Source organism: Nyctereutes procyonoides, unplaced genomic scaffold, assembly GCF_905146905.1.
Source record: "Nyctereutes procyonoides isolate TBG_1078 unplaced genomic scaffold, NYPRO_anot_genome, whole genome shotgun sequence".
Taxonomy (NCBI): Eukaryota; Metazoa; Chordata; class Mammalia; order Carnivora; family Canidae; genus Nyctereutes; species Nyctereutes procyonoides.
The window spans coordinates 23,716,461-23,737,152 of NW_026575117.1; the positions used below are offsets into that span (position 1 = coordinate 23,716,461).

Below are 20,692 nucleotides of genomic sequence, written 5' to 3' on the forward strand. Positions count from 1 at the left end.
TGGCCTGGTCACCTCTGTGGCCTCCTGTGACCCAATGGGTGTGGGGGAGCATTCACAGCAAGCTGTAGATTTAAAAAATGTGGAGGATGGAACCATAACCCCGACCACTTCCTTCAGTTGATTAAAGAGGCCAGGAGCCAACTTCAGGTGGGAGTGACAGTGCCATGCAGAAGGTCTGTTGTTTAACGAGAGGGGTGCTGGCAGCCTCCCACCTGCTCATGGTGAATGCTCAGGATATGGGCTTGCAAGGGTCTCTGCTTCTCACACCCAAGTAGGGAGCAGCTCCCCAGAACCGGGACAGGACACAGACCTTGGGTAGTGACACGCAAACGTCCAGTACATATACTTTCTTGGGCAACATACATTGCCTTTCTTGGGGCTGCTTTCTGTGGTTTTGCCACATTTTGGTTCCAAGAGAACAAAGGGGCTTTTTAGCAGCTGGATTGGATCTTGTGTTATTTTTAGAAACAAATTTCAGCGGAGTCATGCCAGGCCGGTGGAGAGGGAGAGGAGGGTCAATCTCCCTTGGGTACTGGAGCAGGATCTGGTAGCTCCTAGGTGTCAGGTTCTGGTGGAGCCCTCGGAGGGGAGTGGGGAGACCCCTGACCTCGGACTAAGGAGGCCACAGCTCACCCACCAGAAGGGAGTGTTGCCGGCAGCTGTTCTGCCACCAGAGCTGAGCAGGAGGGAGTAATATTCCTGTATGACCCAGACAGCAGCCAGGGTACCACACATGGACGTCAGGCCTGAATGACAGTCCCATCACCCCCCTCTCCTTCATGGCAGTCTCCCCTATACAGAGCACAGAGAACCCCCCATGCCTCCCCAGCCCTTCCCTCAACCCACCCATCTCCTGCAAGTTCCAGGCAGATAAGCAAGGGCTCTACCCCTGAGAGGATGGCGTGCATTAGGAAAGGGGACCGGGGGCACTCCCTGATAACATGTCACCCCATCAGCCCAGTTTTGCCCTTCCTGTTCACTAACTGTACAGACAGCAGCCACTATGCCAGCCCTGGGCTCTAGAAAGTGGACAAGCCATTGTCCCCTGCATTTGCAGCCTGCCTCGGTGCCGTGGTCTACAAGCTCAGGTAAGCATCAGCATCCCTGCGGGGGTGGGCACCACCTATGGCTGGGCCCTGCTGCTGCCCCCAGAGTTTCTGATTTGGGGGTGTGAGGGCAGGCCTGGGAATATGTGTTTCTAACAAGGGTGCGAGGGTGGGGGGGGGTTGGCGGGGGAGGCTGCCATGGCTGGTCTGGGACCCACACCTTGAGGACCCACCCCACAGAGGTTAGAAAGCGTCTCCACAACCACATCCCGAGCACCTCCCGCAACACCAGCTTAATGTACTTTGTGGGCGTTGAACAGGGGCCCAGTTCGGGCAGTGTTCTTGGATCTAGGCTGATAGCAGAGGGGCACGGGAGGATCTTGTCACAAACCTCCTCCTGCTTTTCCTTCTCCCAGGGTGCTGACCTCTGCTCCCATTCACCATTCATCTCAGGGCACCCCCTCTTCCTGGAGGCACCCACAATCCTCCCTAGGAAAGCCTCTCTCCTGTGAGTCCTCGAGAAAATGGACTTAAGAGGACCTCCCGGAACTTGCAAACGGGAGCCAAGTTTTATTTGGAAAGTTGAGACAAGCTACCCCTGAGCTTCAGAACACCCTGGCCTCTCCTAGGTTCAGGGGAAGCTGAGCACCCTCTGCACCCGTTTCCTGCAGCCCACAGCAGGAGATAGGAGACAGAGGGCTCCTAACGCAGGTGATGGGAAATGTGCAAACCCAAGACACTCACCACCCGCTTTGGGCTCTCCCAGTGTTCCTGCCCTGGCCCATCTGGACCTCTGGCAGCCTCCCCCGCCAACCCCCCCCACCCTCGCACCCCCTTGGGGGGGTCCTGCCTGCTGCTCCAGGCCCAGGCCATGGCCAGTGCAGCTGGGGGAGAAGCAGCTGTTTTCCTGTCGGGGTGACAGGCTGCTATAAACACCCGCTCCAGGTTGCTATGGCAAAGCAAGTGTGTAGCCGGGCTACAGTGGAGCTATTTATGTGCCTGCAATGGCAGAGTGGTCTGTTTTTTATTATTTTACTTATAAAGCTTTCCTTCCCCAACCCCCTAATACGACTTAAAAAAAAAAAAAAAAGCCACCGCAACTTCCTCAGGAACAAAAAAGAGTATAGCTGGGAAACCGAGCTTAGGACTTGAGCCAGGAATGGGAAAGCTGAAGTGAAGAGGATGATACGTTCATCTCGAGCAGGGGCGGTGTGGCTTCTCGCTTATACAGGCCTGTGCCTTGGCTCCTCAAGGAGCAAGGCCAAACTCGTGTCCTCTCACCTCTGCACCACATATAATATTAAAAGGAGACAAAGCCACTTTGTCTCCTGTCTTTTTGTTAAAGGTGGGCGCCAGCCAGCAGCATTCCTGCCCTCTTGCCATCAGCCCCCACTGGCTGCCAGTGTCATCAGGGTGAAGACACCAAGGATCCCACCAGAAGTCATGGAAAAGGAGCCCCAAAACATCCCCCTGGCTGGAGGTCTGCAGGGAATGACTCAAGAGGTGCCTTTGTGGGGACCCGTGTTTCCCCACTTATGCAGAGAACTTTCATCCAATTCTCAGCCCTCAGGGAGCTCTGGGGTGAATGGGTACCCTGCCCAAGATGGGAAGTCGTAGTCAGGATACCAAGGACCCCTAGCTGGTACCAAGGAGTTGGCACTCAAAGCTCAGATGCTGAAAGATAATCAGAAGTGAGGTTGATTCCTCCTCGGACACACGACGTCTTCAAGGCACCAGCACATGGGAAAGGTTTCTGGGAGAGGAGGTGGGGAGTGATCAGAGAGTAGCCACTGGCTGGGGTCACTGTGGCCTTCTGCTTCCTCCACTCGTCCAACCCAAAATGAAGTGAAAAATAAGAAAAAAGAAATGGGCAGTGGGTGATAGGGCAGCTCAAGAAGGGCCAGAGAGAGGAAGGAATTAGCCCATGTAGTAAACACACACACACACCCCTAAGCCAAATATGTGTACCAACTTTGACAAACATGCTACAGGCTGCCCATCACTAAATGACATCCAAGTAAGAGGGAGTCACCTTCCGGAAACAGCGGGAGGGAATACAAAAGATGCTCCAGGATTTTATCTCCCTCTTTTCCCACCTTATTCCGGATTCTTTTGGATTTGGTATATCCTTAGGAGGAGGGATCAGAAAGACCCCACTGCTGATGGGTATGTTAATCAGATAAAATCAAGTTAGGGGAGTATTAAAAAGAGCAAATCCAACGAACTGTTCCAGTTCCTTCCATCTCCGATTCCAACTGAATGTTTTCCGATGCCGCCGTAACTGTGGAAAGATACTAAGGGAAACCACCCAATGAGACGGGAAGAGGGCAGGAGAAGGGGGAAGCTGCTGCTTTCCCATCAGGAAAGCACCCCTGGCTGCCCCAGGACAGCCCTGGTTAGCTGACAAAGGCTTGCTGGGAAAGTCAAAACTTGGGACAGAAATCTGTCTTGGCAGTACCTTGGGGTCAAAAGAGCAGAGTGGTTGTGGTTTCTAAGCCTGTCAAACCAACTGTCATCAGCATCCCACTGTGCCTGTAGGATAAGAAGGGAGGACGGGGGAGAAGAGGAAAAAGTCCGGTATGGGGCACTGTCCTGGACAGCTGAGAGTGAGAAGGCCGATGGCAAGGCTGGTGTCCCAGGCACCGGTGTTTCTATTCCTAAGTCTCAGGATATTAACTCAAACTAAGTGGCCATTATTGAGAGAGACATAAAAGGACAAAGAGAAGCAGACATGTCTCAGGACCTCCAAGGTAGATGAAGCCTCCAAAAATCGTGGGGGGGGGGGGGGCTAGAAAGAACATCTATTCACACAAAAGCCCAGATCCATGGTGATAGACACAGAGCCCATTGTTGAAGACACAAATGGCAGGCAAAGAAGTGACCCAGCCTCAGCTGGCCATTGTTGATGGAAGAGGAGAGAAAGTGGAGAGTGCCGCGTCCTCTTCTTCCAGGTGAGCGGGACGCTTGCCTTACCTCTCTATCCCAGCCCCTGGGCCAGTGCCTGACCTAACATGGACTTAATAAATGAACCAGGCTACTCTGCTCCAGTATGCTTCCATTCCCTTCCAAGGAAAGAAGAGGCATGGATGTCCCAGAAGGAGACTCCATCTCCAGAGAGAATCAGTGACCTGGAAGTCCTAAGAAACACTCCTTCACCACTTGCTCCATATCCCCCTCCTCTCTCTTGGGGTCCTGGAAGACTGACTGGATTGGTGCATCTCTCTTGTTCCCCTGGTCACAGTCCCAGGGCTCTTCCGGTGCAGGCAGAGGGAGACCAGCTATCATTGCAGAAATTGCTCGCTCACTAGGGAGAGGCAAAGGTAAAGAACTGAAGCTCTCCCAACACCCATTCAATTCTAAACTCCCACACACAGTATTTTAAACACCACTGCAGTACCTCCAAAGAAAAGCCTGGGAGAACTGTGGTGATGGTGATGGTAGTGGGGACGCCTGTAGGAAGTGGCAAAAAAGGATTCTTTCGGGATTATTTCTGAAGCACTGTGCTGCCAGAAATCATAGAAAAAAATACCCAGCACCAAACTCTTTGGATCTCACTTTTTCCTCCCTATACCTCATTTCCAAGCTTCTCACTTTATTTTTTTGTATGTGTGTATATCACTTTTCCCATCTCTCCCTCTCTCCTGGTCTACCAGACTCCTTCCTTTCTTCTCTCCCTCCCTCCCCAGCTCCCCCCACCCCATCTATCTCGGTCTCAGAATCTCTCATTCTCTTTTCCACATCTTCTGCAACAGCATGATTGGATGGAATTCCATTCTCCTTATGTGGTAGTTTCTGGAACCGATCAACCCGGTGCAGTGCACATTGGCTCAAGCAGTGGCATGCTGAGAAGCAGTTGGGCACTTGTGGGGCTGTCACAGTGAGCACCAACACAGAGCCAATCCATGCCTCTGGGGTGATGGGCAATGGACCAAGGGCACACAGAATGAACTCTCTGAGTCTATCTGCATCCTCCCACAGCCTCTGCAGCTTGCCTGGCTAAACGAAATATGCAGCATCCAACTGTGCTTGAAATATAGGCAAATGGCCAACGTGGAGGCCCCAGAAGTGAGGAGCCCTAACGAGATGGGAGAAAAGAAAGGGTACGACTCTTCAGTGGATTAAAAGCTAACGTTAGGTTTAGCAAGCTCAGCCACATTCCCAGTCTGGCATAAGTAAGAAGACAGCCTGACGGAGGAAGGGGCTGGGAGCTGGACAGACGGAAAGGCACCTAAGTCCACAATCTGACTCTGGCTCCTCTCAAAGCACCCACAGAAGTGGAAAAGTCAAGAACCCAACACAATCAGCTAGTGCTCTCCAACCACAAGCTACAAGATAGCTCCATTCTCCCACTTCACCTTCATTTGGAGTGTAGAACACATGCGTAGGGGACAGGCTTACGGAGGCTGGATCCAGCTCCCTGGCGACACGGCTGCCTTCTGCCCAACCACTTTGTGAGGATTCGAGGACTCACAGAGGGACCGTGACCCACCAGAGCCAGACCTCTGCTGGCGTCTTACAGTATCTGCCCAACGTTTGCTTCTGTAAAAGCTTACAGGAGCAACCCCCCCCCCCCCAGGCTCGCACACTCCGGCCAGCTGCTCCAAATCAGTAAGCTCTCCATCACCAGAGAACAATCCTTCTCGGCAGGCCAGCTGGGGGAAGCGGGGGAGGGCTCTCCCTTCAGGGTCTCAGCCCTGAACCCTCCCTGTGCGAGCAGCCAAGTCCCAGGAGAAGCTGAGGACACATCAGCGGCTCTCCCTGCCCCCTCCTCCTGCAGGCAGCCCGAGGAAGAGGACTCCTCCGAGGGGGAAGTCCCGGGGCAGCGAGGCCTGGAAACTTTGCCGTCTAAGGCTGTGGAATTCTTCTCCTGGGCTCCTGCAGTTAATCACTGTGGCTCCCTGGATTCCCGATTTGGGCTTTAAAAGGTAGCACCAGAGCAAGAAGGACAAACATGTTGAGGAGATGAAAAAGAAAAAGAAAAAAAAAAAACAAAACCAGTCGGTAGAAGCTAACAGATAACCACCTCCAACACCAGTCTTCCGAGTAGCTGAGGAAGCGTGAGGAGGGGGGAGAAGAAACGTGCAGGAGCAAAATAAGCATAGACCAGGATTCAGAATGCTCTTCAGGGTTCCCGGATAGTGTTGCCTGTCTTTATACTCCAGACTCTACAGAACACCTCACTCCCATTGCTAACCTGCTTGTGAGAAGGGGTTGGGTTGTCTGAAACGTTCTCCTCTTGGCACATCTGAAAGATCAGAGGCTCTTGTCCCCTTTTGGAAGAAAGAGCCCAGAGAGCTCACAGCTGTCAGTGTGAGGCTTTGGGACATTAACTTCCAAGATGGTAGAAGTGGCCTCTTAGGCCAGGTTTCCATGGTTTCCGAGAGAACAAACAGAGGTTTGGCTCTGAAGAGGGGTAGGAGGGTGAACTGCCTTTTCTTCCCATGGGAATAGTTTCACGAGCCAAGACAAGAGGGGGATATGGTAAAATGCTGAGGAGGTCACAGAAAATTCTAGGAGAAAGAAAATGGACAGTCTTGACAATTCCCGTTCTTTCTGGGGAGGCTGGGGTGGAAGGCCCCCCTTAACAGGATATTAAGGCAATTCTCAGGGGCTGAGATAAACCTAGGAAGTATAGGAAGACAAGCAACTTCTCTCTCTAAAGTGCCCAGCCAGCCTCGAAGAATGGAGCAGAAGTTGAGCTGCTTTGGGAAAGGCAAGGACCTCCAAAGATTCTGAGTTTTGCTCGCAAGGAAGGCCGGGAGCCAACCATCCCCAGAAGTGATGTATGGAGGTGCTGATCCCCAGAACTGAAGCCCATCCTATCAGCCATCCTTAATGCCAACAACAGCACCCTACCTTCCCAGGCCCCCCAGGCAGGACTCTTTCACTCTTTTTTCCAAAGGAGCCAGATGGGGCAGCACATGCTCAAGCGCCAAAATGCTACCATGTCCTCCTAGCAGGGGCTGCCCGTGAAGCAGGGCCACCTGGCCAAGGAATTTCCTTGCAAACTTCCGGAAGCGATCTGCGTTGCACGAGAACCCCTTGGATGTCTCCTCCAGAGCTGGTGCCTGCTTGGCTCCTCCTGGGGACATGGTAAGGAGCTGCTTGGTGACTCTGCCACACCCAGAAGCAGTGATCATGGCACCTCTGTAGGTTAAGTGCCACGTGTGCTCTGCCACCTTCTCAAAGCAGAGTGGGGCCGGGGGTTGACGGACCACAAACTAGGAGGCAGGCTAGACCTAATCCCAATTGCATCACTGGCAGTTGCACTTGCCAGTAAGTTCCTGGCCTTTTCGGGGAGCAGACCCTACCAACTGTATCAGGCATCTCATAGAATCCCAGAATCACAGTCATGAAGGGAACTTTAATTTAAGGAAAATAGAATACAAACCCCCTCACTTGATAGCAAAGCACAGATGAGTCAAGCACGGTGCTAGGCATTGGGACAAAAAGGCTATGCGATCGACAATAGAAAAGTAGAATACAGGCAGAGGCCAAGGAGGCCAAGAAATCTGTTATCAGATGCCAAATGAAGGGTGGAGATCTCTCCCTTACCTGTTCCCCTGCGTGTGTCCAACACCCCCAGGCTCTGCCCCGCAGGCTGTCTTGCAGCCATCAGGCTGCTTCCAGGAAGAGTTCACTCACAGTATGGACTTTCCCTGGTGGGCTCAGGCCCACACCAGGAGCAAAGGGGAGCTTTCTTAGGGCTTTCCAGCTGTGCAGAGTGCACTCTGGACATGGATACCAGGTAAGGAGATGGCTGGGAGTGAAACAGTGTAAGTTTTGCCGGGTAGGTCATACACCTAAGAGGCTGTACCCATCTGATGGGGGCATCTTTTGAACATCTTTATAAATGTGCCTTAGGCTGCTAGCTGCACTTAGCTGTCAACCTGGAACATGGCCTGGGATCCCCAGGCCCTAAGAAATATCTAAGGAAGAAAACCAGAAGTGAATCCAGTTTGACCAGGGGATGCACCAGAGGAGCTGAGGTACCACAGCTGGCAGCCCCATGGCCCCAGTCCCTCCCGGAGCTCTGCCTGCAGGCCAGAGCTGCCCTCTCAGCTCATGGGCTCTCCCATAACAGCTCTTCCCAAGCAGCCTTTTCCTCCGAGGCCCCTCCTCCAAATCCATTTCTCCTGGGCCTTGGAATTCTCAGCTGAAAGCCAAGGATAATGAGAATAGCCCAACTCTGATGAAAGCTAAGAGGATTGCCACTACTTTTACGTACAAAGGCTCACGGACTTTGCATTAAGAAGCTATTGAGCCACGGAAGCCAACCCAGGAGGCTTGCTTCTCGCTCAGAGTCTCCCAGTGCCTCCGGCTCCCTCATTCCTATGCTTCCCAGTCCTGGGTCTGGCTCTTGGGCTCTATGCACCAGGAATACATTGGTCCTCCCCACCCATGGACTTCTGCAGAATCTCCAACTTTTGCAGCTCCTTCTGGGGAATGGTCTGCCTGAGGTTCCTTGTTACGTGGTGTCAGCAAGACTGAGCAGAAAGGCAGAAAAGTTCATGACAGTCAAAGAAGCTCGTGGTAAGAACTCACATCCGGGTAACGCCTCACTGTTTCAAAGCACTCTGTGTGATCTTTGGGACAGCCTTTTAAGGTAGACAGGACTGATGATATTATACTTTCTACCAATTTTATAACACATGGTCTTAAAGGGGATGTGACTCAGTGAGGGCCATGCAACCACAGGAAGAGCCAGAAAGAAGCTAAGACATACTACATGCTGCACAGTCCTACACAGCAGGCAAAGGTAGAGGAATCAGAACCGGAAAGCAGCCTCTAGTCAACCATCAGGTAATGTGAGGCCCCACCCAGGACACTGGAGCTGGGGGATTCCTGTCCTGATGAACTCAGAGGCTTAATATAGGTTCTTCTACTTCCTCCCGGAGGTACCTGTGAGACACACTGAAGGTATGCATGATGCCAGTGTGTGTCATCCTCTTAGCCTGTGGACACCTTGGGGGTATAGACTGCGGTCCAGACAGAGGCAGCACAGCTGGTGGTGCACCAAAGGACTAGAAAAGGGGGACAACAGAAAGGAGAACAGAAGAGGGTAAGGAAGCTTCAGGGAAGGAAGGAAGGAAGGAAGAGGAAGGAAGGAAGGAAGGAAGAAGGAAGGGGGCCTTCCTAAAGGGAACTAGCAGACCTCGAAGTCTCACTAAATAAGACAGGACATGCCTGTGCTAAGAAGCCCCCAGGGGCACCCAGGTGGCTCAGTCAGTTAAGTACCTGCCTTCAGCTCAGGTCATGATCTCAGGGTCCTGGGATGGAGCCGTGCATCAGGCTCCCTGCTCAGCAGGCGGGGCGGGGGGTCTGCTTCTCCCTCTCCCTCCACTTACGCTTTCTCTCTCTCTCTCTCTCTCTCTCTCTCTCTCTCTCTCTCAAATACAGTCTTAAAACAAACAAATAAGCAGAGGAAGCCCCAGAGTTCTAGTACAGGGCCTACAGAAATCCTGAAGTGCATCAAGCCAAGCAGGACACCAGAAATGACAGATTGGTGAGGGGGAGAAATACACAAATACTCAAAAAATATAAGCGTAGAACACACAAAAACTGCTCCACAAACAGACCTTTGGCCTACAATCCCGAGAGCAGAGCACGCCCGGGGTAACAGCAGTTTCTGTCCCCAGGAAAGCAGCCCAAGGCAAAGTCTTAGCCCCAATTAATCCCTGCTCTCCTCTCCAGCTAGCACATCCAGGTTCAGGGGATGTCACTCACATTATCTGTTGAGAAGACAGACCTTGGGAAGGGTGAAGCCCCAGAAGAGGCTCCAGACCAGAGCTTACAAACAGCACACTGCTCTGCACCCTCCCCGCACTCACCGCCACCTCCTCAGTTTCCTGCTTCCAGGAGACTGTTCTCTCCATATTACTGCAAACTATGATATACACGAGGAGGTTTGATTCAAGACAGCGTCCATCAACGGATGGATGGATACACCGAACGTGGTCTATCCAGACAGTGAAATATTATTCAGCCTTAAAAGGCAAGGAAATTCTGACACCTGCCACAGCATGGATGGATCTTGAGGATATTATGTTCAGAGAAAAGAAGCCAGACCCTAAAGGACAAATATTGTAGGATTCCATTTAGATGAAGTGCCTACTCTAGGCCCAAATTCAGAAGTAGGAAGTAGAGTAGAGGGTTGCCAGAGGCTGGGGAAAGAAGGTGGGGTGCTATTTTTTTTTTTTTTAAGAAGGAGAGTAGGGAGGGCCAAAGGGAGATGGAGAGAGAGAGAGAGAGAATCTTAAGCAGGCTCCACACTTAGTCTCAGCCCAATCTCATGACCCTGAGACCATGACCTGAGCCTAAATCAAGTCAGACACTTAACTGACTGAGCCACCCAGGCACCCTGGGATGCTACATTCAACAGGTGCAGAATTTCTGTTTGGGATGATGACACAGTTCTGGGAATGGATGGTGGTGATGGCTGCACAGCAGTGTGAATGTAATTAATACCACTTAATTGTAAAAAAAAAAAATACCAGTTAATTGTTCACCTAAACATGGTTAAAAGGGGGGATCCCTGGGTGGCGCAGCGGTTTGGCGCCTGCCTTTGGTCCAGGGCGCGATCCTGGAGACCCGGGATCGAATCCCACGTCGGGCTCCCGGCGCATGGAGCCTGCTTCTCCCTCTGCCTGTGTCTCTGCCTCTCTCTCTCTCTCTCTGTGACTATCATAAATAAATAAAAATTTTTAAAAAATGGTTAAAAGGTTAAATTTCATGTTCTATTTTACCACAGTAAAATTACACACACACACACACAAAAAAAAAGACAGGAAAGCAAATGGAACAGTGCTGGTGTATGTAGGCAGGTGAGAAAGGCGGAAGGGAGGAGCAGAATGAAGTTCAGTACTGTGGAGTCTGGTTGCGGCTGCCACCAGGAGCTCAGGCCCATCTTGGTAATGGAGGTGGAGCCCCAGTGGCACAGAGGCCAGTTATCCCAGACAGTGGCCTCTGACACATCCGGAGCCAGGAGCCCACGGACGGCCTGGCCCAACACAACAGGTGACCTGGCAAGGCCAAGTGGTAAGGCCAAAGGGGGTAATAGACTGGGCTCTCTGGACACCGTGCTCCGTGTGTGTGTGTATAGGAGGGCAGTACAGGCCGTGGTGGGAGGGCACTGAGGGTGATGGACCGTTCTCTTTTCAAACAGAAGGGAATACGCTGGCTTTCACCTACTCTCCCGAAACCACACTATCACTGGCTCAGAGCACATAGGCATCTGCGGAGAGCAGGTGTATCTAAGGCCTTCCTGACTCACAAGAGAAACACAGGGTCTTCCTCTTTTTGAGGGCCTTGTATATTATTTTGTTTGATCCTCCCCACAAACTTGGGAAATGGATAATACTGCCCCCATTTTACAGAGAGGAAAACTGGCTAAGCACCTTGTCTAGGGCCACATAGTATTCTGCCACAACATCGCCTTGCTTTCCAGATACGAGGGCTCATTTTCTCTTTGTCTCTCAGGGCACAGGGATCAAGAGCACAGGCTCTGCAGACAGACCCAAAACCCAGTTCCACTGTCATTACCTGTCTGACCTTGAGAAAGTTAGTTATTGTCTCTGGTTATCAGTTTGGGTAGTGATAAACTAGGGATCATCATGCTAACCCCATTTAAAATGTTTTGCGAGATTTTGAGATAATTAAATAATCCACATAAAAGGCACACAGTGCTGCCCCGTAGTAAGCACTCAAACATAATTCTGCGGTTATTATGGAATTTATCAATCAGCCCATTTCACCTCGTGGGTGTAGAGCCACGAGGGGCCTGCTCACCAGTCTAAAAAGTGAGTGTGGAAATAACACAGTATTTCCCTGGCATTAGGAACATTATGGTTGGAAGGGACTTAAACTCATTTAGACTAATCTCTTGTCCAGTGTTAGAAACCATTCTCCTTGGGGCGTCTGGGTGGCTCAGTGGTTGAGTGTCTGCCTTTGGTTCAGGTTGTGATCCTGGAGACCCGGGATCGAGTCCCATGTCAGGTTTGCTGCATGGAGCCTGCTTCTCCCTCTGCCTGGGTCTCTGCCTCTCTCTCTGTTGTTCATGAATAAATAAATAAAATCTTAAATTTAAAAAAAAAAAAGAAACCATTCTCCTCTTACTGCTCCCTATGAGCCTACTCATTAGCTCCTACTTTCCCTTATATTAAATTGGGGCCTAATTTGTGATCTCCAGCACCCCAGGGATTGGTATGCATTCTTCGAGTCTTATAACCTCTTTTGTGATAGCTTCTATTATCTCCTCTCAACAGTCGAAGAAACTGAGGCCTAAAATCCTACAGTTAACTGGCAGTCAAGCTGGGCCATGAACTTGGGTCTGCCGGATTCCGAAGCTCCTATTCTCAGCTATCACATGATACCGCAGCATTAGAGAAGAGAGGAAAAATCTACTACATAGTAGAGGGGAAAGTAGCTATGGTTGAATTCCAAATCTACCATTTAGCAAGCATCTAGCATTTAATGAGCATTATTTGGTGTCAAGTATTCTATGACCATTTTTCCAGATAAGAAGACTGAGGGGCAGGGCGCCTGGGTGGCTCAGTGGGTTAAGTGTCGGTCTCTTGATTTCGGCTCAGGTCACAATCTCAGAGTTGTGACTGAGCCCAGCACGAAGCCCCGGATGGAGCCCCACAAACAGCCCCATGTCCGGCTCCACACTCAGTGGAGCTCTCCCACTGTGTGTGTACATGCACATTTGCTCTCTCTTTCTCCAAAATAAACAAATACATCTTTAAAAAAAAAAAAAGACTGAGGGGCATTTTTATGTTCAATACCACAAAGTTCCTAAGTAGGGAAGGTGAGTTTCATATTCATGTTGATGTCTTTCCTTTCAGCATGCTGTTTCTCAGGAAACAGTTTGCTCATCTTTTTTTTTTTTTTTTTAAAGATTTTATTTATTTCTTCATGAGAGACACACAGAGAGAGAGGCAGAGACACAGGCAGAGGGAGAAGCAGGCTCCATGCAGAGAGCCCAATGTGGGACTCGATCCTGGGACTCCAGGATCATGCCCTGGGCCCAAGACAGGCGCTAAACGGCTGAGCCACCCAGGGATCCCACAGTTTGCTCATCTTTATATAGCATCAACGCTCACTTCTTTTTCATTCATTCTTTAACAAATGAGTTTCTTTTTTCTTTTCTTTTTTTTTAACAAATGAGTTTCTACTGAGTTCCAGACTTTGAGCACAAAGATGCAGTGATAATGGAAACTATAATTTTTATGCCTTCTTTTTGCATGGTACTCGTACGCATATCACATGAAATTATGAATGTTAACGAATCAAAATGACTCCGTGGTAGCTACTCAATAAGTGGCAATAGTTATTATTTTTTCTAGATCACAATCTTAAATATTTTTTAATGGCTACATTTTCTATGGTCTTCATTCATGTTTCCTTTTCTTTTTTCCCATTTTCTTAGTTTGAAGTTACATTATTCCTAGTTTTTTAGTGTTAGCCTAGAAATACTAACATGTATATATATATATATAAATATATATAATATAAAATATATATTAATATATATAATAATAATATAAAAAATATATATGTAATATATATATATATTTTAACATGTATATTTAACTTAAAAATTCTCAATGACCAATATCTTTAACCTCTTCCCAAACAACACATGGACCTTAGATCACCTGAACTCCAATTACTCACCTTTCAATTTATACACCAAGGCCTTTATTTGCCCTCATTCTTGGAAGACTGTCATTGATGGTAGAATCCTGCATTAGCAGTTATCTTCTCAGTGCTTTGCGGATATTATTCCAAGTGTCTTCTGGCTCTTAATGCTTGAGGTTGAGAAATTAGTTGTCAGTCTAAATGTCATTCCTGGAAAGCAATTTACCTTCTGGGTTTACTCTTAAAATAATTTATCCTTGGTGTTCTGTAGTTTCATTCTGATGTGTCTAGGGGTGAATTTTACTTATTCTTCTTGGGATTCATTAGGTATAATGATTGTACTTCAATGATTCTTGACCACTGCTTCTTCAAATCTTGTCATATTCCTATTTTCTCCATTATTTCCTCCTGGAACATTAATTAAAGGTGTACTGAGATCTTCTTATTCTGTTCCAAGCATAGGCAATCTATAACACAGGGTCCAAATCTGGCCTGCTGCCTGTTTTTGTAAAGGAAGTTTAATTAGCATCTAGCCATACCCATTCATTTACATATTGACTATGGGCTGCTTCCACACTACAACAGCAGAGCTGAGTAGTTATTACAGAGGCCGTATGGGCTTCAAAGCCTAAAATATTTACTCCTTGGATCTTTACAGAAAAAGTTTGTCAACATGTACTCTATTTTCCTGCCTTTATACCTCTTCCACATATTCCATCTTCTTTTCCATCATCTATATAATTCCTTCAGAAATATCTTCCAATTCACTAGCTTTACCATCAGCTGTAATATATTATTTTTTAAACTATTCATTGAATTTAAGTTTCTTCTACTTCTACTATTTTTTCATTTCTATTAGTTCTCTTGGATACCTGCCTGGTCAGTTGAGTTTCTTGTCCATCATTCTTTCAGTACCCTCTTATTTCTTATAACATATTTTTAAAGATTTATTTATTTATATTAGAGAGAGAGACAGTGCGTGCATGAGCATGGGGGGAGGGGAAGAGGGAGACAGAGAATCCAAGCAGAGATCAGTGCAAAGCCCAACATGCGGCTTGATCTCAGGACCCTCCATCATGACCTGAGCCAAAACCAAGAGTCAGACACTCAACTGGCTGAGCCACTCAGGAGCCCCTCTGATAACATATTTTAAAAATATTTTTTTTCACTTTATGTTTTTAAAGATTTTATTTTTAAGTAGTCTCTACTCCCAATGTGGGGCTCCAACTCAGCCCCAAGATCAAGAGTCACACACCTCACCAACTGAGGCAGCAAGGTGCTCCTATTTTCTATACCTAATAACTCCAATATCTGCAATTTCTGTGGGTCTGATCTATGCAGTGTTATTTATGTTGCTCAGCTTCATTGGTCATCAAAGAACTGCAAATCAAGACCACTAAGAGACATTATTTACACCACTCATTTGGCAAAAATTTAAAAATCTGATGATACCAAGTACTTGAGAGGACATGGAATAATAGTAGCTCTTATACTTCACTGGTAGGGGCAGAACTACTACAAACATATCAGGAAACAACCTGCTATTATCTTGTAAGGCTGAATATTCATATACCAAGACCTAGCAATTCCCTTCTGAGATCTATACTCAGGAGAGACTTGCACACATGTACCAGAAGATATAAATAGGAATGTTGCTGCAGTACTGTTTATAACAGTGAAACAGGGTGATGCCTTCACCCATAGAATATTATATAGCAGTGAAAATGAATGAACTTCAGTCACATTCAACAGGGATAAGTCTTAGTATAACAATACTGAATGAAAATAAACAAGCCCCAGAAGACTGTATACAACATATCCTTTTAATAAAGAATATAAAGCAAAACTAAGTACTATATTTGCTTAGGCATACATACATTTATCAAGAGAATGGTAAACACAGAATTCAGGATATTGGTCGGAATGGGTGACAAGGTGGGGCCATGGGATATTAGGGGCACATAGGTGGATGCAAGTTATGATATAGATCTTATTTTTGGCCTAGGTGATGGGTTCAGGTATCTTCGTTAGGTTATTAAAATACATAAATAACCTATATAAATAAGTAGTGAAGAGAGATATGCGTAAACCAGTGAAGAAAATCTATCATAAATATTCAATTTCGTGTGCCTGAGAAATAAAGCAAGCTAGAGATGAGAAGAAAAATACGTTTCCACTATATCTGTCTGCAACATTTTTTAATCTTCACAATCAAAGATAGCCATGGATCTACCAAAACTTAGTAAGACTGTTTTAGATGAGAACTTCTATTGTCAGTTTCATGGTCTAAAAATGTCCTTGAACAACGTAGTCAGTATTGGACCATATGAGCCTAATATGAAAGTAAAAATCAACTTAGAAATTCTAATTCTGGCGGGGGGGGGGGTGCAGGTGGGGATAAGGGTGGTGGGGTGGAGATGGGAGTAAAGGGAAACAGGGCACAGGGGCTGAGAGCCAGAAGGGAGCACACAGAAGGAAGGTGGGACAGAGAAGGCCACAGTGACCTGGTCGCCAGCTTTGGGTTGGGAGAGGTGAAAGAGAGGTATCATTTCATAAAGGAGGAAGACTCAGGGAATTAGCGAATGGAGGCCCAGGCCCATGAGGGCTTCTCCTCTTGGATGCAAAGTGAAACAGTCTGGGGAGAGTGCCAACCCCTTCCCACTGAGACTTCTTGGGTCCTACAGCTGGTGCCAACCACACCCAGCCAGGGTGCTCTGGGCCCAGGTCTCTGGAGGGGGACCAGCTGCCCAGCCTCCTCCCACCACAACCCACTCGGCCTCCCACGCAGTGGCCTCGTCCTGGTGAGCAGACAGGCAGAGCCCCACACCTGTAAGCCCTGTGGCTCCTTCCAGCGCTGACATGATAGGATTCTAGGACTTCTAGGCCCTGTGCGCCCTGCGGTCCCCCCCCGCCCTTGCCCGGGGCTGGGCACTTGTGACGTGTTGGCCAGCTCCGCGTTGGCCAGCTCCGCTGCAGCCCAGCTCCGCCGGCCTGGGAGCAGCTGGGGTACTAACGCTTCAGCCCTTTCCAAGTCTGGCTGGACACCAAAGCCCCCCAAGAAGGTGGGCGGCTCCACCCTGGCCAGCTAGCGATGGCTCACAGAGGGGCAGTGACTCACTGTGCCCCGCCCCCTCCCCCAGGACCCTGTCTTCCTCGTGCCACACCCTGGGGAGGAATCCCCACCCTTCAGCCTTGGGGACACCGTGGGGAAGCCAGCCAGTTCTCACCCCACCCTTCTCTTCACCTGGCCTGCCTCACACCCCAAGAGCAACGCCCTGTGGTTTCAGTGGCTCAGCCGACTGCTCAGCAGGGTTTCTTCTGGAGAGCCCCGTGCTGAGCAGCCCTGGCAGCCCTGGCCTCTGGGAACAGGCCCGGCTCCGCACTTTGCCCTGCAGGGCAGGCTCCCTAAATGTTGACCAATGCTTGCACGATGTCCGAGGGCAGGGACGAAAACCGAGGTGATTCAGGGATGTCAGCTTGAAAGGCACTGTTCTATCCCGCTGGAAGGGCAGGGCCAGGTAAAAGCCCAGCTGCTCGGACGCGGGCTATTGCAGCATATACAGAGTGATGTCTCAGTCCTCACCCTGCGGCGACAATATGACAGGGAGGTAAACTGCAGGGTACCCCACGGTGCCTATGGGGAACCTGAGCCCTAGAATAGAGCCTGGCCTGGTCAGAGCACAAGCAGGAACCTCTTGCTTTGCGTGGCCTTAGTTCTCTTGTAAAATTGAGGGGCTGGAGTTGTGGCTCCTTCGGCGCTGACATGATAGGATTCTAGGACTTCTAAGTCCTAATCAATTACTGGCTCAGCTCAGCCTCCTCACAAACACCTCTGAGCTCTGAGGATGCACGTTCACATAGGGAGAGTGCTTCTGACTTCTCAAACACTTCTATGCAGATTCCATACTCTCCCCCTGGTTATTGTAAGGGTCCTTTGTGATTAGGAACAAATAACAAATGAGGAAACTGACCTCAGAGGTTAAGGAGTTTGCTCAAGGTCATGCTGTTAGCTAGTGGCATGGTCAAGAGAAGAATTCAATCAAGGGGCTCTTTTTAATGCCTTGAGAGTCCCAGATTTTCCACCTGCCTTGAGCAACGCGGTCACACTGGCTGGTGTGACTCTCATCTACAGCCACAGAGAAAATCAACTGAATGCATGGAAGAGGGCTCAAATTTTACACTTGATCTTAGCCAAAAGGCTGAGAAGCGATGAGGGCTCAAATTTTATATAAGAGGGAGAAATGAGGGATCCCTGGGTGGCGCAGCGGTTTGGCGCCTGCCTTTGGCCCAGGGCACGATCCTGGAGACCCAGGATCGAATCCCATGTCGGGCTCCCGGTGCATGGAGCCTGCTTCTCCCTCTGCCTGTGTCTCTGCCCCCCTCTCTCTCTCTCTCTCTGTGACTATCATAAATAAATAAAAATTAAAAAAAAAAAAAGACATGTAATTTTCAAAAAAAAAAAAAAAAAAAAAGAGGGAGAAATGAGAAATGGCCTTCCAGACCTCAGAGGAGTCAGGCAAATGAGGAGGGGTTTCCCTCATCCAAGAACCTTCATAAATAATAATCTGCACATTTATAGGCACTCTACAGTATACAAGGTACTCCCATATTCGTTATCCCTTGTGGTTCTTGTAATAACCCTATAAGGTATTTAGGACTCTACTAACTGATACTTTGAATAGAATGAAAAGGCTACACTTTAGCAGTTAAGTGACATGTACAATGATAGCACCCTGCTTTCTTCCTGTGTTGCTGCAGAAGGTTCTAGAACAACAGATCATGAAGATTCTTCTTACATTCAAAACGGAAACCCAAAGCATCTCTCTCCATTTTTCTCGTCTATCTCCCTAAGATGGCCTCGGAAGGAGAAAGGTGCAGGGATGGAAACTCTCTGTGTGCCAGGAGACAGACCATGGGCAGAGATGGTAACAGTCTTCCCTAGAGTCACACAGTGAGGTGGTACGAGCTCATGGATGAACCCAAAACCTCCCATCTCAGCCCTGGAGCCTGCGCCGAGCACGCGCCAACATTCTTTGGATAAGACTGTATCTGTCACCAGGGGTCCGTCACTCTTGAATTTATAACGGGCAGTTGGTACAAGCTTCCAGAGGCTAGCAATTCAGGTTGTCGTTCCAAATGTGTGTCGAGCTACCTACTGCAAGCATCAGCTCTGTCCCGTTACATAAGCTAGATATGGTCTTTGCCCCCCAGCCCTGTATTTGCTCATTATCTTATGGCTGGTGACAGCCTCCTGTTCTTCCTCTGCCCCTCCCTGCTCTGTTCTTGGATGATTTATTTTTTCAAAGTTTCTTTTCTTTAAAAACATAGCTGCAGATAAAATCTACCCAGCCTCTTTCACACACACACATTTAAGAGAAGACGGCAGGAAAGCCTCATGGTTCTTTCCAACCAGAGGCCAGCGTGAGAGCACAGCGTCACCAGGCAGAGCCCGTCTCTCTGCCCTTAGTGAGTAATTCCACTCACAGGTTTATAGGGGCTTGATTTAGAGTGTTCTGTGTCTTCTTCCAGAACTCCTGGCCTGTGTAGAAGCCACTTTGCATTTGTAACTCTCACTTCAAACATAAGTTGGCCAGTACCTTCGTGAGGGATCCAGACACGTATGAGGGAGGGGACTTCTCAAAGGCAATTCAAGAGTTGCCAGCTTTCTCTGATCCTTCTCTGATCTCTTCAGCCCAGGTTCAGACTTCTGCGCCCCACCCAGGCTGGCTCTAGACTGTCCACTCTCGGGGAAAAGGCTGCGGGGATCCGTATCTTTATTTCTCTTCTAAAATCACACCAACCCTTTGCTTCTGGTTGCCTGCCCTTTTTAGATTCCCTGGACCCTGTTTGAGACTGAGTTGTGGCCAATTCCTCACAATGTAGGGAAATACTCGCGATACAGATAGGATTGTGTAGGAAAAGATTAGAACCCAAACCAACGGGATCCCTGGGTGGCGCAGCGGTTTGGCGCCTGCCTTTGGCCCAGGGCGCGATCCTGGAGACCCGGGATCGGGTCCCACGTCGGGCTCCCGGTGCATGGAGCCTGCTTCTCCCTCTGCCTGTGTCTCTGCCCCTCTCTCTCTCTCTGTGTGACTATCGTAAATAAATAAAAAAAAAAAAAAAAAAAAAAAAGAACCCAAACCAACCACAGTACTTGGGGTGGCTGGCTGGCTCAGTTGATGGAGCATGTGACTCTTGACCTTGGGGTTGTGGGTTCAAGCTCTCGAGGTGGGTGTAGAGGTTGCTTAAAGATAAAGTCTTAAAAAAATAGAATCTTAAAAAAAAAACTTCAATATCTAATACGTTTCCAATTTTTCAAAATGTATATATTCAGAAATGTATGGATAGAAAAGAATACTAGGGGGGCACCTGGGTGGCTTAGCGGTTGAGCATCTGCCTTTGGCTCAGGTCATGATCCTGGGGTCTTGGGATCGAGACCCACATGGGGCTTCCTGAGGGGAGCCTGCTTCTCCCTCTGCCTGTGTCCCTGCCCCTCTCTCTGTGGCTCTCATGAATAAATACATAAAATCTTTAAAAAAGAAAAGAATACTGGGATCCCTGGGTGGCTCAGCGGTTTGGCGCCTGCCTTTGGCCCAGGGCACGATCCTGGGACCCGGGATCGAATCCCACGTCGGGGCCCATGGAGCCTGCTTCTCCCTCTGCCTGTGTCTCTCCCTCTCTCTCTCTCTCTCTCTGACTATTATAAATAAATAAAAATTAAAAAAAAAAAGAAAAGAATACTAGAGAGTACACCAAAATGCTAACAGTTATCTCTGGACTTAGGGACATCTTATTTTTTCCTTTATGCTCTTCTGAATTTTCCAAACTTTCTAGAATGATCTTGTGTGGAAGCAGTACAGAGCTCAGATTCTGGAATTTGAGAGGCATGGTTTGAATTCCACATTCCCCACTTAGTAGCTGTGGGACCTTGGATAAAATATTTTATCTCTCTGGGCTTTGGTTTTTTTTCTCTGGGAAAAAGGAGAATAGAAACAACACCTTCC

General features: G+C 48.7%; 1 protein-coding gene across 5 annotated transcripts in view; it reads right to left on the bottom strand.

The window, feature by feature from the left end:
• The window catches only part of ATP2B4 (ATPase plasma membrane Ca2+ transporting 4), a 101,212-nt gene that overhangs the window by 62,521 nt on the left and 17,999 nt on the right, over positions 1-20,692 (bottom strand). For 3 of the 5 annotated variants that reach the window (XM_055334246.1, XM_055334250.1, XM_055334248.1), the window contains one exon: positions 13,725-14,096. The exons of the other annotated variants lie outside the window; for them this stretch is intronic. The gene's annotated coding sequence lies outside the window, so the exon portion shown is untranslated. Of the gene's footprint in view, positions 1-13,724; positions 14,097-20,692 lie in introns of those variants that run through there. 5 annotated transcript variants of the gene reach the window in all.